Below are 15,000 nucleotides of genomic sequence, written 5' to 3'. Positions count from 1 at the left end.
GACTGAACCTATTCTTCATGACATGGTCGTTAGGTATGCTACCCTCGAGTGTTCGATGCACAACTATGAAAAGGTACATTCTGGCAGAATCGATTGCATATTGGTCAGTGTAACGCATTTGTATATTGTTTTTCTCTCTCGTTCACTCACCTCTGGACGCCATTAAAGGAGAAAGCACGCTACGTGGATTGTTTAATCTCTGACGTCCCACAAGAGAAGTGTTCGTAATTTGAAAGGGAAATTCCTTTATGTTTTCTGTTTAATTATTAGAGGAAGGAATTATCCTTGCTTAATCATCAGTTGAAAGGAAATCCCGGTTTGGGCGGATAGTTGACTGCCAGCACGCCAAGTCATGCAAAACTCAAAGTCGCCGAATGTAGGTCAAATCTGATCGGCTTACAGAATGTACTTTTATAAAAGATATGAATCTATTTTGTTGCACAGAATAGTATATTGACTCCGCAATGGACTATTACTATTGCACATTTTAATGTGTAATTACGTAGAAAGAAATACTCATTTACAACATATTTAAACCTAATTTTGACATTAATTTGACGTATTTATTGATACATACATAGTGCATATACGTATGGAGTTTGGCAGATAGCGGCCAACACGACGTCAGTACGTAGGAGGATGAAAGAAGTGTTAATGATTAGAATTGACTTTTGTATTGTTGCAAATAGTTAACCTGGCTTTTGCTTTAAAACGGATTACACAAACACTCACACTCACACATACACGACCACACACATACACACGCACACACACACATATATATATATATATATATATATATATATATATATATATATATATAAATATATATATATATATATATATATATATATATATAAATATATATATATATATATATATATATATAAATATATATATATATATATATATATATATATATATATATATATATATATACACACAGTATAATGTATAGGTTAGTTTGCTTTAATTAATCAGACTAAAGTTTCCCATCATCACCAATCCACACTGAACAACGTGGTGATGAAAACTGGCCAAACCCCATTCATGAATAGAGAGATATGTGATGGCTTTGCCTTGCAGTGGACTAGAAGTGGCTGCGTTTGTTGTTTGTTGTGTGTGTGTGTGTGTGTGTGTGTGTGTATTATATATATGTATATATATATATATATATATATATATATATATATATATATATGTGGGTGTTTTTATATATATACATATACCTAATATTTATTTATTCATTTATATATGTGTATTTGAGTAATAGTGTGTGTGCCTCTGTATGATTGAAAAAATAATTAAATCCGCTAAAAATTGAAATAAGTAAGAGAAGTTACATTTTTAAGGTTGGTCGTGATTCATGAAATCAAAATCCTCTGGACATCAGAGCGTAATTTCAGTAAAATTATAATCAATTGTGAACTAATTTCACATAATAAATGTATTTATTAACACGTAGTACGTCAACGCTAATGGAAAAATTAAGTTTTAAATTATGTTGCAAATGAGTATTTCCTTCCAAATAATTATATATTTTGAAAGTTCTGTAGTTCATTGCCTGGCCAGTGTAATATTTACTGCATAGGAATATTGTAATATATTTTTGAAAGAGAGACTAGAATTTATACACACCAACCATTTCGAGTACAAAATTAATAACTAGAATTAGGTAGATAAATTATCTCTCTCTCTCTCTCTCTCTCTCTCTCTCTCTCTCTCTCTCTCTCTCTCTCTCTCTCTCTCTCTCATTATTATTATTTGCCAAGCTAAAACCTTAGTTGGAAAAGCAGGGTGCTATAAGTCCAAGGGCTCCAACAGGAAAAATAGCTCAGTGAGGTTAGGAAATAAACTATTAGAAGAGAAGAATAATAACGTTAAAATAAATCTTTCATATATATAAACTATAAGATAGTGTGCCTGAGTGTACCTTCAAGCAAGAGAACTTTACCCCAAGACAGTGGAAGACCATGGTACAGAGGGTATGGCACTACCCAAGACTAGAGAACAAGGTTTGATTTTGGAGTGTCCTTCTAGAAGAGCTGCTTACCATAGCTAAAGAGTAATTTCTACCCTTACCAAGAGGAAAGTAGCCACGTAAACAAAGAATTGTTTGGTAATATTAGTGTTGTTAGGTGTATGAGGATAGAGGAGTATGTAGAAAGGATATGCCAGACTATTCGGTGTATGTGTGGGGAAAAAAATGAATCGTAACTAGAGTGATCCAATGTAATACCATCTGACTAGTCAAAGGAGCCAATAATTCTCTAGTGGTAGTATCTTAACGGGTGGCAGGGGCCCTGGCCAACCTACTACCTTATTTTATTTATCTATTTGATTGTGTGAATATATATATATATATATATATATATATATATATATATATATTTACATTGAATAATTTTGACTCCAATAAAATGTAAGAAATTTATTATTGTACTTCACTGAAACCTGAAAATTTACAAAAATTGATATCATGCATCAAGGCTAAAGCTAGATATAAATAAACTACTAATAGGAATAACATTGATGGACAATTTTCTGAGGTATTTTTAATATATGAATATAGAAATGAAATATGACTTACAAATTCCTGGAAATACATATTATCAACGTAATGGAATTATTATGTAGAATTTATTATTATTATTATTATTATTATTATTAGCAGCAGCAGCAGCAAAGTTACAACCCTAGTTGGAAAACCTGGATGCTGTAAGTCCAAAGGCTCCAACGGGAACAAATAGCCCAGTGAGGAAAGGAAATGGATAAACTACAAGAGAAGTAATGAACAATTAAAATAACATTTTTAAGAACGGTAACAACATTAAAATAGATCTTTCATATATAAACTATAAAAGAGACACATCAACCTGTTCAACATAAAAACATTCGCTGCCAGTATGAACTTTTTATATCTGTCAAACTATATTTAAAAACCTCAATAATGTGTCATGTGAAGGTCCCAATCGAAATGTATTTGGAAGATTCATTATCCAATCAGAGACGACCCAATCGGTGAAATTAATTTCCAAGCATCTTGGCTTTTAAAACTACCCCTCCCTTTTCCCCCTCCCCTCTTCCCCTTCTCCCTCGACCCTTTGTACGACATGGAAAGACGTCTTTTGGGAGACCATAGAGCTCATTATTCCTTTCTTTACTAATTGTCTTCTTCTAATCTAAGAGATGGGGAGGACTCTCTCTCTCTCTCTCTCACTTGAGAAGAAGTGCGCATGACTTATGTAAAGTGAATTAGTTATGTAATTTATTGCCTCAGGATTATACGTTGGCTAATATTGTGTGTATGTATATAATGTATATATATATATATATATATATATATATATATATATATATATATTATTTAAATATATGTATATATATGTATATATATACATATATATAATGTATATAAATTTACATGTATATGCATATACATAGATGTACATATATGAACACATATATGTACATATAAACATGTAAACATATACATTTACACAAACACACACACACACACACACATATATATATATATATATATATATATATATATATATATGTGTGTGTGTGTGTGTGTTTAAATATATACGTTTACATGTTTATATGTAAATATATATGTGTACATATATGTAAATCTATGTATATGTAGGCTATATACAAGTAAATATATATATATATATATATATATATATATATATATATACATATATGTATATATTTATATTATACATGCGTTTTATATATATATATATATATATATATATATATATATATATATATATGTATATACAGTATATACACACATATAAATATATATACACACACATATCATCTACGCCTATTGACACAAAGGGCCTCGGTTAGATTTCGTCAGTCGTCTCAGTATTGAGCTTTTAAATGACTACTACTCCATTCATCATCTCCTACGCTTCATAGTCCTCAGCCATGTAGGCCTGGGTCTTCCAACTCTTCTAGTGCCGTGTGGTGCCCGGTTGAAAGTTTGGTGAACTAATCTCTCTTGTTGAGTGTGAAGAGCATGCCCAAACCATCTCCATCTGCACTCACCATGATCTCATCCACATATGGCACTGAGCACTCTCTCTTATAGTTTCATTTCTAATCCTTACCTACCATTTAACTCCCAATATTCTTCTTATGGCTTTGTTCTCAAATCTACAAAATCTCTTGGATATTGTTTCATTGTGATACCACGACTCATGTCCGTACAGTAACACAGATCTCACTAAACTGATATGCAGCCTGATTTTTGTTTGTAAATCTATTTGATTTGATTTCCAAATTTCACTTACCTTAGCCACAGTCTGATTTGCATTTTTCTATCTTTCATTATACTAAAATTCTAAAGATTCTTCCTCATTAATACTTTCACCTTCCCATGATATTTCATCTTCAATTGCACATTATGCTCTCTCTCTCTCTCTCTCTCTCTCTCTCTCTCTCTCTCTCTCTCTCTCTCTCTCTCTCTCTCTCTCTCTCTCTCTCTCTCTCTCTCTCTCTCTCTCTATATATATATATATATATATATATTATCTTTGTTATTACGCTGAGCGGCATTGCCAAACGTATGACTACTCGTTCTCTCCCCGTTCTCTCCCCGTTCTCTCGAGTTGGGGGGAGAGCGAGCAGTCATATCCTGGTGAAAGGGAGTAGCCTACCTCGAGAGGTACACTTGGAAACCACAATCTCCCACAAACTGCCGAGTTGTAGTTAGGGAAGGGAAGGGACTGAGAAGGGTTGAATCTGTGTGTGCATATCTATCTCGATATTTAGCGGTCATTTTTGACGGTCGCGTACACTAGTACTTTGTATGTTGGTAATGCAAATGCCTCTAATGTAAAAGATAAGACAAGGGAAAAGTTAATCGGGTTTGGGGGGAAAAAATTAAGAAATTTACGCTTACAAGATTATCGTTAAATAAAACTTATGCTGTTGAAGTTCAAGGTCGCGTGTAACTTTCTCAGAGGAAGATATAAATAGACATTTATTCTTAAACAGAGAAAAAATTTTCCTTTGACTAAGATTAACATTTTGACCACTCCAATCACTCTAGGGGTTTCGGAGAACGATCTTGAAAAGTGTTGCAACATCAACTCCTTTGTCATTTGATGTCTCAACATCTTCATAAGAATGACACGAGCTCGTTTCCTGTCTTTCTTTGTCGTCGGGCCTTCGCCTATTCCCTGTCATTTATATTGTCTTTTGTCTAAATACATTCGCTGTCATTCCTACTGCGTCTTTCTTCTGTCTTTGCACGTTCGCTGTCATTCCTTCTGTTTCTTTTGTTTTCACATATTTGGTGTCATTCTTACTGCTTTTTTTATTCTGTTTGCAGGTTCACTGTCGTTTCTACTGCATCTTTCATTTGCGCTCACACATTTGCTGTTATTCTTATTGTCTGTCTGCTGTCTTTGCACGTTCGGTGTCATTTCTACTGTATCTTGCTTGTGTCTTTATAATTTCGCCTTGTCTTCTTCTGCCATTCCTCCTCCAGACGTAAGAATTTGATTTTAATTTTAGTGTCGCTCGTTCTGCGTGGTGGCTCTTATCATATTGTGTAGAAAAGAGTAGGACCAATACAGTGACTGTGCGGGTCCTGGAAAAGTTTAGTAACGCTGGGATTTTTATTTCCAGATAGAAATTCGTTGTTCCTCAGTAAGAAAATGTAAGTAATTTTTGCTTTTAAAAGTTTGTGATGCGTTAATTAGCTACGATAATAGTAATTATCTTTTAGTAGTTCTTAATGCTTAAGTATATATTTAAGTAATTATCTTCCAGTAGTTTGTAATAGCTATATAAAAATATTTTTGTGTAGTTCTCTTCTAGTAGTTTCGGATAGGAAAATAAGAAAATATTTTAGTAATTAACTTCGAGAACCCGAGTTAAGAAAAAAAATTTAAAAGTATTTTCTCACAGTTTGTTATACGTATTTAAAAAAATCGTTAATTCTGAAGAGTATTAAATGATAATTTTATTTTCCTATTGTTAAGCTTTGCTATATTTTGTGACTATGTCTCCAAGTTCTTTCGTATGATATTTATGTCTTCAAAGAGAGCCTGCTGTACTGTGAATGGAAACTAACAATACTTTGCAATCAGTGCAACATTCACCAAAGTACCACGATCATATCCTTATTGCTTTTCTGTTTTGGTGTAGAAAACAGAAGTTTACGATAGTGATTTAGTGTCAGTCAAGCAATGCTAGTTTAGCCAATGTAATATTTTGATTACCTGAAAATATATGTTCATTTCTGTCAATCAGTGGGGTCATCTATAGTACCTATTATTAATATAATGATTATTGTTATTATTAGTACTAGCTTAGCTACAAATCTAGTGAGGAAGGCATAATGTCATAAACACTTTGGCTCCAACAAAGAAATTAGTCCCATAGCGGAAGAGTTTTCTATCCTTACCAAGTGGAAAGTAGTCACTGAACAATTATTACAGTGCAGTACTTAACCTTTTAAGTGAAGAAGAATTGATTTGTTATGTGTATGAGGAAAGAGGAGAATGTGTAAAGTGTAGGCCAGACTATTCGATGTATGCCTAGGCTAGAGCAAAGGGAGCCGTAACCATAGAAGAATCCAATGTAGTTCTATCTTGCTAGTCAAAGGACCCAATAACATTCTAGCGGTAGTATCTCAACTGGGGGCCGGTGCCTTGGCCAACCTAATACTTATAGTATCGAACTGCCTGCTGTAACTATTATCTATTACTTACAGACTTTGCTTATTCAGTATCCTAAAGGTCATGTGTATTTCAGAATCTCTTGTTTGATGTGGTGTTAAATCTTTACCATATATGGAATCCCTTGTTTACTGTCACTTGTGACTAACAAAGAGCCTTTATCTGTTGTGTCAGTCTTATCTGTATATGAAGCGTTTGTGTCCTGTAAGGGGATTCAGTATCTGAAGAATCTAAATCTCTCTCTCTCTCTCTCTCTCTCTCTCTCTCTCTCTCTCTCTCTCTCTCTCTCTCTCTCTCTTTTGACTGGTCAGACAGTACTACATTGGACCCTTCTCTCTGGGTACGGCTCATATTGTCTTTGCCGAAACATACACTGTATAGTCTGGCCTATTCTTTCCATATTCTCCTCTGTTCTCATACACCTGACACCACGAGATTACCAAACAATTCCTCTTCGCTTAAGGGGTTAACTACTGCAGCGTAATTTTCTCTTGATAAGGGTAGAATAGACTCTTTAGTTATGGAAAGCATCTCTTCTAGGAGGACACTCCAAAATCAAACCATTGTTCTCTAGTCCTTGGTAGTGTCATAGCCTCTGTCCATGGCCTTACATTATCTTGGATTAGTTCTCTTGCTTGAGTGTACACTCGGGCACGCTGGTCTATCTTATTTATCTTCCTATTTTTTTTTCTTTTTTTAAGATTTTATAGTTTATATATGAAGGATCTAATTTAATGTTGTTACTGTTCTTAGTATATTTTCTTTTTATTGTGTATTACTCCCCTTGTAGTATTTTATTTCATTTTCCCTGTCCTCACTGGGGTATTTTTCCTGTTGGAACCCTTGGGCTTATATCATCTTGCTTCTCAAACTAGCTTGCAATAATAATAATAATAATAATAATAATAATAATAATAATAATAATTGAGGTTTTGCCCTTTGGATAATAGCGGCTGAGATAATGTTTGGAGTACAGGTATGTGCTAGAATTCGTCAAGCTCCAAGAATGTCCAAGTATTTATGACATTTATTCCGGACTGGTTAAGTTATTGGAGCCAAGATACACATCTTGACTTGGGGTTTCTCAAGTTTTCAAATAATCAGATTATAATACATGTTTCCTCATGTAGCTGGGAGTACTGATGATGGAAGTTTCAAGCAATTTTATTTTTCTCATTGTTTTGATAGTTTGGATTTAGGAATTAATATCCACTACACCTTTCTATCCTTCAAATGTGTGTACTGTGTGTGTACACGTCAAGACAAAGTGTGTACTATTAAAACATCACGGGTAACAGCTGAAATAATGATTTTTCTGCTCTTCGTAAAAATGTTGCCGCTTAATTACACTGATATGTTTAAATGAGTAATTTGAGTCCGTGACGTCAGTCGTAACATGACATTGCTCTTCGTAAGCGATAATTATCTGTAGGACGAGGAGTAATTAATGTGAATTTGATGAGAGGTTTCGACATGATGCAACCCTGGAGGGAGGTCGGGGGTGGGGGGGGGGGGGGGTTGTCCAGCCGGGTGTTGGCTCCGAGAAAGAGAGAGAAAGAATGCCGTTCGGATGTCCGCTGTTTCGTCCGGATGTGGTGCGATTACCGTCACATAGTAGCAGCAGGCCGTAACACTCAGTATCCGTTCTGGCGTGACACGTGAGAGGGGCTTGTTTGCGAATCTCCCGTTTTAATGTATTGCTTTTAGTTATCTGTTTGCTTTTAGTTTGTGGTCAGAATTATCCGGGAAATTTGTGTCTCCTGAACTGTGGTGGCCTTGTGTGAAAGAGAAGGTGGGTTGCATTTTCAATTTGGTTAGACACTTATCATTTCTATGTTTACAAACTTACAAAGACTTTATGACCCTTTCTCTTTCCATTTATATGGAGGTTTCTTTTATTATCATTTCAGTTTGACCTTCGACCGTCAAAATTGATTTTCGGGTAATATTTACGTCGTTTTGAATTGATTATTGCTTTACTGCGTTAATTTTTCATTGTTTATTTGTTACTTCTCTATATTTACGTTTCATCTTTTATTTTATTATTTTCACTTGCAGTTCATTCTTTATATAATACTAAGGTGGTGTTGAAATGTTTTTGTGATTTTTCAGCCAACTAGATGTATTGTTCTTTGAGAAAAGGGAGGGTGGGGGGAGCTACTATAAATTCTTATTTTTTCAAGCTTTATAGAAATTTTCTTTTTTGATTTAGTTAACAATGGGCTGCATTGCCAGACTACTTAGTCTTTTCCCATCCCTCTGCTTAGGGGAGAGGGAGTAGTCGTACTTTTATGAGGGGGGGATACTCGAGAGAGACACTCGGGAACCATAACAGCCGTGTTGTAGTTAGGAAAGGGGAGGGGCTAGGAAGGGTTGAAGCAATGCGTGTGTGTGCATATCTGAATATTTAGCAGTCATTTTTGACGGGTCGCGTACACGAGTGTATATATACATATATATGTGTATATATATATATATATATATATATATATAAAAATTATATATATATATATATACATATATATATATATATATATATATATATATATATATATATATATGTATATATACACATGCATATGAATGAAAATTAACACAATATCGTGCTAAAAAAAATAAATGTCAATATCATTCTGGGATCGAACCCCTGCCCCTTCAAATGAGAGCCTTTGGATGGGTACATGAATAATAGTGACCTTGCCTTTCATTTGAAGGGGCTAGAGTTCGATCCCAATATATACAGTGTATATATATATATATATATATATATATATATATATATATATATATATATATATATATATATATATTTATTAATGTTGTCTCTTCCCTCTAGCTGTGGAGTTCCACCTCAGTTTCTTTCGTTAAGCTTAATAATAATAATAATAATAATAATAATAATAATAATAATAATAATAATAATAATAGGTTAAAAAAGACAATGGGAGACTGTATGAAAACTTGGGAGGAAACCCCCTTCGAAAGGCATAAAAGAAATCCCCCCCCCCCCCATACTATTTCTTGTGGTGGAATGGTTTTCCAATTCAGTGTAAACAGTCTTGTGTCTGATGGCAATGTGACGGCCTTCCACAGGACTACCTCTGCGGGTTTCCGTACCTGCGTATAGTTCCTTCTAATTAAGTTTATACTGATATATATATATATATATTTGTATATATATATATACATTATATATATGTATATATGTGTATATATATGTATATCTATACATACACACACACACACATATATATATATATATATATATATATATATGTGTGTGTGTGTATATATCTATACATGTATATATATATATATATATATATATATATATATATATATATATATATATATATGTGTGTGTGTGTGTGTGTGTATCTATACATATATATATATATATATATATATATGTGTGTGTGTGTATATGTATATATATATATGTATATCTATACATATATATATATATATCTATATATATATATATATATATGTATAGATATGTATAGATATATGTATATATTTACATATATATACACACATATATATGTATAGATATACATACATATATATATATATATATATATATATATATATATATATATATAACCGAACTTATGAAAAATATTTTGGAAATGGAATGTACAATTAATCTTTGTAATAGTTTAGAATTATCGTAAATTAACCTACTGTCATTAGCAGTAATTTTTAATAACATGACATTTACTAAGAGCTCTTGGTATCAGTAATTATCACTTGTGTGCGTAAATGCGTTCCTTTGTTTGTTATGATGGGCAAATGAATGGTTTCGGTTTTAGGTAAAACATAAAGAAATATTAATATCATTAGTAACTAAGCTACAACCATAGTTGGAAAAGCACGATGATATAAGCCCAAGAACTCCACCAAGGAAAAATAGGCCAGTGAGGAAAAAAAACAAAGAAATAAACCATATGAGAAGCAATGAACAATCATAATAAAACATGATAATAGTAACAACATTAAAATCAATATTTCATATATAAATTAGAAAAACGTAAGAAACAAGAAAAGAATTAAGATAGAATAGTGTGCGTGAGTGTACCCTCATGCAAGGGAACTCTAACCTAAGAAAGTTGAAGACCATAGTGCAGAGCCTATGGTATTACCCTTCATTTCATTTATTTTGAAGTTCTAAGAAAAGAGTAAGTAAAACAACATTAGTGATGACGAAATCGTTACATAATCAATACTTGTTAAGATATCTGTGGCTGCAAAAGCCAAACAATACACGGATGTGAAATTGCTTCCGTTTGGTCGTTATGATTGGAGATGAAACGTAAACAAAACAATAGTTTCTGTATTAGGTGGCGTGTTTAGGGAAAACGCGATGTAAATCCATTTTTTTTAGTTAATTTTGCCTCTTAAACAATACAGCAAAAGCTAGCCTATACAATGAGGGTTTTATAATTCACCAGTCGTCTTATACAGCAGATATGACCTAAATTTATTAAGATTACCCTAATTTTAGGTCGTCTTATGTACGGAAGTATACGATATTTACATCCATTCTGGCTGTAATTTTAAACTTTATCAAATTCTTAGAATTTTAAAACCTTTGTATAGTTTTATTTATTCATAAGAACAATTTCCTATTAGCAAAATACAGTATAGTACATAGAAGTATTGAAAATGAGTCTTAAACAATTTGACTTGGTAAATCGCATTTTGCCTGGGCTCTAATGGAATTATTCCCGTCATGTAATAGAAATCTGCATTTTTTCGCATAATTGGGGACCATACTGGTTATATATATATATATATATATATATATATATATATATATATATATATATATATATATATATATATATATATATACACATACATAATGTATCCTGTATATTTATATGTATGTGTGGTATATATGTGTGTATATATATGTATGTATGTGTATATTTGTATGTATATGTATATATATATATGTATATATTTGTATATATATGTATACATGTGTATATATATGTATATATGTGTATATATGCCTATATATATGTATATATGTATATATATATGTATATATATATGTATATATGTATGTATATATATATATATATATATATATATAAATATATATATATATATATATATATATATATATATATATATATATATACTGTATGTATACACACACATACAGTATACTGCATAATTATATGTATGTGTGGTTGCTTTGTTGTTTGTGGTTTACAAAATGTTATCTGGACAAAGAAAGCTATACTTATGGTAGTGGAAAGTGTCCGATTATTTCGAATCCCATCAAATGACTCATCAAATAGAATCAGCCTTAATGGTTCTCTTCATCATAACAACATCAGCGTCCAATTGAACTGCTCGCTGGCTTCCGGTTCGGGGATCTTTGTTCTCTTGCATATTTGGTCGGGTATGATGATGATTATGTTGGAGGGCTTTAGTTATTCTCTCTCTCTCTCTCTCTCTCTCTCTCTCTCTCTCTCTCTCTCTCTCTCTCTCTCTCTCTCTCCCTCTCTCTCGACAATATTTTTAATTTTATTTCCATCAAAGCTTGTATCTTCGTAACTTTCAATTCCTCTTTCATTTTACGGGGTTAATAAGCGTCGAGTTAGTAGCAAAAATGTTTGCAATATATATATATATATATATATATATATATATATATATATATATATATGGTATGTGTGTGTGCATGTACTGTATATGTTTATGTATATACATACTAGTGTACGCAACCCGCCAAATGATGGCTAAATATCTAGATATATATATACACGCAACGTAGTCCCTCTCACCTGGGTATGGCTACTCACTCTTAACCCCTCCCTTGACATTTGATACACACACACAGGAACACGCACACAGACGCATATATAAATGTATGTATGTATTGACAGACAGATGTAGATATTTACATACAAACTGAATTAATTCATTCTTTGGTTTCTTGATAAATGTTCTTCGACTTAATCTCATGAAACATTAAAAATAGAATCTAAATTTTAGTTCTTATTCAAACGTCGATATGATTCAATTAATATGCATCGCATAATTATTTAAAGTCAATAAAAATACGGGATAAAATTACATCTCTTATTTACATCTGATTAAAACTAGTTTTCGACCATCAAAATTGGTTTTCGACATTAAAACTGGTTTTCGATTTATGTGCATAAATTTTTTAAATTGAGAAATATGCCGTTGTAAAATATGGGGGAAATAAATTCAGAGAAAAAAATGAAATTGGGGAAATAAAGGTATTTGAAATATTGAAAAAAAAATACAGTAAAAATGTGAAAATATGGACCTGCAAACTTGTCATCATCATCACCATCTCCTCCTACGCCTATTGACGCAAAGGGCCTCGGTTAGCTTTTGCCAGTCGTCTCTGTCTTGAGATTTCAATTTAATACTTCTCCACTCATCATCTCCTACTTCCGCGCTACATAGTCCTGAGCCATGTAGGTCTGGGTCTTCCAACTCTTCTAGTGCCTAGTGAAGTCCAATTGGAAGTTTGGTGAACTAATCTCTCTTGGGGAGTGGGAAGAGCATGCCCAAACCATCTCCATCTACCCCTCATCATGATCTCATTAACATATGGCACTCGAGTAATCTCATATAGTTTCATTTTTAAACCTGTCCTTTCATTTAAGTCCCAATATCCATGAGAGGGCTTTGTTCTCAACTCTAATAAATCTGTTGAATATTGTTACATTGTCATACCATGACTCACGTCCATGCAGTAACACTGATATCACTAAACTGATAGATAGCCTGATTTTTCTATGTAATTTCAGTCGATTTGATTTTCAAATTTTACTTAACCTAGCCATTGTCTGATTTGCTTTTTTCAATCTTTCACTAAACTCTAATTCTAATGACCCTGTATTGGAGATCATATTTCCTAAATACTTGATTGGTTCTACCTCATTAATCCTTTCTCCTTCCAATGATATTTCATCGTCCATTGCATATTCCTTTCTAATCATCTCCGTCTTTCTTCTATTTATCTTGAGCCCAACCTCATGTGTTATTTCATGGATTCTTGTAAGCAAGCTTTACAAGTCCTGTGGTGTTCTGCTAATGAGGGCAGCGTCATCAGCATACGCTAGTCAGATAATTTCCTATTGCCAATCTAGTCCATTCCTTCTAGAGATTTAAAAAGAAAAATTTATAAAGAATTAAATAAGGAAACAAATGGAGATTATAAAAAAGCAAGAATCACTTCACATCGTTTAGAATTAAAATGAAACAGGAATTTTTGTTTTGCAGATTTTCAGTCTGTCAATTATACTTTATTGGTAACAACAACAAAAAATTTACTGTAAAAAATATGTAAAGTGTTGTTTGTTCAGAATGTTGATTTTAATTTCTTGAAGATATACATTAAGTAGATAAAAATTTGAATCAACCTGTATTTATGAAAATTATCTCATGAGTATGTGCGTTTATATATTATCAGCAGCAGCAGTCGTTACTATTCCACTGCAGAACAAAGGCCTCGGACATGTCCTTCCACTCGCCTTTGTTTATGGTCTTTCTGCGCCAGTCGACACCCGCAAATTTTCTAAATTCGTCAATTCATCGTCTTCTTTTCCTTCCTCTGCGTATTTTATAATTTCTAAGGATCCATTCTTTTATTCTTAATGTCCATCTATTGTCTTTCATTCTTTTTATATCTCCTGCCCATGACCATTTCTTTTTATTACATCCTGTTAAAATATCCTCTACTTTAGTTTGCTCTCGTATCCATGTTGCTCTTTTTCTGTCTCTGTGTTATTCCCATCATATTCTTTCCATATCGTTTTGAGTTGTAACTAGCTTATGTCTAAGGCATCATATATATATATATATATATATATATATATATATATATATATATATATATATATATATATATATAAATATGCATGTATCACGTGCTTAGGGTGGGTTGATTAATTTCCAAATTTTAAGATATTTGGAAATCGATCACTGAAAAGGTGGGATTATGTAAAAATGGTGGTACACGATGGCTGAGTATTCCACACAACAATGCGAGCAGGATTTTGCTATCTGCCAGGATAGGTAAAAAAAAAAAGTGTACGATATATCAACGTTCATCCGTTACAAGATAGATTATTATATCGGTATTTACGTCATTCCAGCGTAATGAGAATCCCAGTTTAGTCTTTCAGACTTTTTAATCTATATTGCGTTGAAGCAAATATCACAATTCCTTTTCGCTTTACACGAGCGGCATTTTTCCCCCACGGAAATATTTCTGCTCGTTAGTAAGCAT

General features: G+C 32.6%; 1 protein-coding gene across 2 annotated transcripts in view; it reads left to right on the top strand.

Moving 5' to 3' along the window:
• Positions 1 to 15,000, top strand: part of LOC137627625 (ras-related protein ced-10-like) — a 291,092-nt gene that overhangs the window by 193,779 nt on the left and 82,313 nt on the right. Inside the window, exon 1 of one of the 2 annotated variants that reach the window (XM_068358728.1) lies at positions 8,390 to 8,404. The exons of the other annotated variant lie outside the window; for it this stretch is intronic. The gene's annotated coding sequence lies outside the window, so the exon portion shown is untranslated. Of the gene's footprint in view, positions 1 to 8,389; positions 8,405 to 15,000 lie in introns of those variants that run through there. 2 annotated transcript variants of the gene reach the window in all.

The sequence above is a fragment of the Palaemon carinicauda genome, chromosome 35 (assembly GCF_036898095.1).
Source record: "Palaemon carinicauda isolate YSFRI2023 chromosome 35, ASM3689809v2, whole genome shotgun sequence".
In the NCBI taxonomy this organism is placed as follows: Eukaryota; Metazoa; Arthropoda; class Malacostraca; order Decapoda; family Palaemonidae; genus Palaemon; species Palaemon carinicauda.
Note: the sequence above shows the minus strand (reverse complement) of the source record. Positions and strands in the feature narration are given on the sequence as shown.